A 3,259-nucleotide genomic window follows, 5' to 3' on the forward strand; every position below is an offset into this window, starting at 1 on the left:
TCCAAAAAGGGTTGAGAAAGCAAAATCCACGAATGAGCCTTCTAAAGGAAAACGGAAAAGACCACAGGGACTTGGTACCCAACGAAAGTTTGAAGAGGAGGTCAACAAGCAATAAATTGTTGACAACTTGAGAAAGCAGCCTGTGCTGGCTGGGAGAGTCTTTGACATGGGAATAATCAATCTTCCCGGAATGGACTCTCTCCATGACATGGTGGAAATTCAGTCATGGATGCATCTATTCAACAGGAAATCTCCTATTCTTCATGAAGATAAAGTGCATGAATTCTACTACAACATTCAATTTAAAAAAGAAGGGAGTATCCTTACCAGAGTGAATGATATTGTAGTGCATCTGGATAAGTTTCTGTTGGGCAAAATTCTCAGGGTATTTCAAGAGGGTACAAGGTTTGTGATTAGGAAAACATCTTCGAGAGAGTTTGTGGCATTGGTTTTGAAGCTTCCCACAACAAAGTGTGTTGGGGTTTTAAGAAGGTGATGAAGAGTGAGTATCAGTTGGTGTTTGAGTTTGTAAACAAAACTCTTCTTCCTCGGACTGAAAAGAGGACTTCAGCTACTTCTTCTAATTTGTTTTTGATAGAGCTGTTGTGCAAATTTGAACCTCTGAATCTCCAAGGGCTTATGCTTGAGCACATATACAAGACGGTCATTGAGAGGAAAGGTATACATGGAATGGGATACGGATACTTTCTTATTGAAGTACACTTTAAAATTCCTCTGAGCGTTGGCAAGGTTGGGACTGTGAAACAAGGTTTTTTAGAGAATACTCTAGTTGAATGTGAGTGTATTGAAGGGAAAGGAAATCCCAAAATAAAAATGGCTCAATTAAGAGAAGACCAGGACCAACTCAAGCATGAAATTGAGGAATTAACTACGCGATTGAGTGGAAAAGATGCTGAATTTGCTTTACTCAAAGCTGAGCTGCTCACTGCACAGACAGAGGGACCTGATACTTTTGTGGTTCAAGCCCTAGAAAGGGAAAACGTAGAGCTGAGGGACAAGGTTATTGCCTTGCAAGAAAAGGCAATAAAGGATAATGATGCTGCAAATGATCGACTCACTCTCATTATTCAGTCCCTATCTCATCAACCTCCCCCTTCTTAGTCTGTCCCAATCACTTCATGTGTCCCCTCTTTTGTGGCTTGTCTTTGTGTTATTGGATTCTCAGTTTGCTATTAATGTATTAAATGTTATCTTGGAATGCTATTTATCTTATTGCCCTGGTGTTCTAGCTATTATCTATTGTGCATGCTTTCCTTTGTGTTTAATTGCTATCAAGCTTTGATCTTATCTGATAGTATTGTTGATAATATTGGTTTACTGTATCTCTTTTTTATGATGCCAAAAGGGGGAATTAAAACTTATAAGTGGTAGACTTGTTTGTGAAGGGGAATACAGTCAGAGGGAAAAATTCTTTTCAGGAGGATGGACTAGCAATTCAGGGGGAACTATTTATGAAGCTGGAGTGGTGCCTGAGTATTGTTTGTCATCATCAAAAAGGGGGGAAATGTTATTTGTAGTTTTGATGACATGACCAACTCGGGGACCTTGTAAAGGTACTAGGTTCTCAACATGAGTTTTGATGATGTAACAAACTCAGGGTCCTTGTAAAGGTACCAGGTTTCCAACATGAATAGCCTGTTGACTGCCAGTTGGAAAAGCTAGAGAAAGTGGGTGCACATTTTCCAACCGCGTCAGAAAATTCACACCTCTCCAACCAATGGCAAAAGTTTAAGGAAAGGGACTAGTCTATACAAAATTCACATTCCTAAACATCATTTCTTAGTTTTTTCAACTTGACAAAGAGTACTTTCAAGAACACTTGCAAAGGCTATAGAAAATCAAAGTGAAGAATTATTCAACAACAACTAAAAACTCAGGAGCATATCGTGTAGTTGTTTAAGAATATATTCTTTTGGTCTTACATTCTTAAAAAGTCCTAAATCTATAAGGGAATCAGTGTGGTGGTGTCGAAATTCTAAGTTGTCTAGAAGGGATAGCTTAGTGGGTAGAATAACTTCTACTTAGGCTTATCAAGCAATAGAGTCATTGCTTGAACGTGAGATTAAAAACTTTTTCTCACATTTGTGTAACTGGTTTTACGTTTTCTTGCAAAGATTAGTGAAACAGTTGTGAAAATCCTGTGAGACAGGTCGTGGTTTTACTCTCTTAATCAAGGAGGTTTCCATGTAAAACTGTTGTGTTGTTAAACTGCATTTACTTTCTGTTCATACTTGTTTGTGTGTTAAGGGACATGGTCCATTGACTGATAAGTGGACGCATATATTCTAACAAATTTTATCACCAGGTATGTGGGATTTCACTAGTGGGTTCATTTCACCCATTGGGTCCTTAGTTTCAGTCAGTTTTTTATTCTCTTATCGTGATTAAACCTAAGGTTTCTAGAACTTTGATATAACTTTGTGAATTTATTAAATATATGTTCTAAATATGATTATCATGTTATTACTCGGATTATCGCATGAATTTCAGAACCCTGGCTTTGTATTTCATTAGTTCTTGAATTACACATGCTAGGTCATATATTTCAGACACTTCAGATATACATGCCTCAGTTTAAAATGCATAATTACAAGATTAATTGTTGCATTCTCAGTTTGCATGTTCAGTTTCGAGCTATCCAGTATTTACATAAATTCAGATATAATCAGTTAATTTACAGAATTTATTGGGAGTAGCGTAATACCGAGTTGGACTAGGGTTTAGCGTACGCAATAGTCCCAGAACTACTAGCCAAGTAGGTTGTAAGTCCCCTCTGTGGGCAATCAGTTTAGTGATCACGCCAGCATGCCTTTATACCCTTGGCAGGGTATATTGGATCAACTAGATGGGGTGTATACATCGGACTCCACATTTAGCTCATGTGGTTTTATTATCGGTTATTAGTAGCTCCCACAGTTTAGTCAGACTCTCTACATTGACCATTTATCAGTATATTCAGTTTCAGCATGTTATAAATTGGTCATTGCATCCAGTTAGCTCAGAAATCAACACATCATGTTCAGATTATTATACTTGTTTTTGTGCTTGTTCAGTTATGTTTTATTTCAGTTGTAGTATATCCTACATGCTCAGTACCTCTCAAGTACTGACGCATGCGTACGCGACATCTTCTCATGATGTAGGTTCAGGTTCTCAGCATCCAGATCACGCATAATCAATTTCCCGATCTCCAGTTCAGCAGATTCAGTGGTGAGTCCTCATTCTCCGAGGACAACAG

This window comes from Solanum lycopersicum, chromosome 2 (assembly GCF_036512215.1).
Source record: "Solanum lycopersicum chromosome 2, SLM_r2.1".
NCBI classification, from domain to species: Eukaryota; Viridiplantae; Streptophyta; class Magnoliopsida; order Solanales; family Solanaceae; genus Solanum; species Solanum lycopersicum.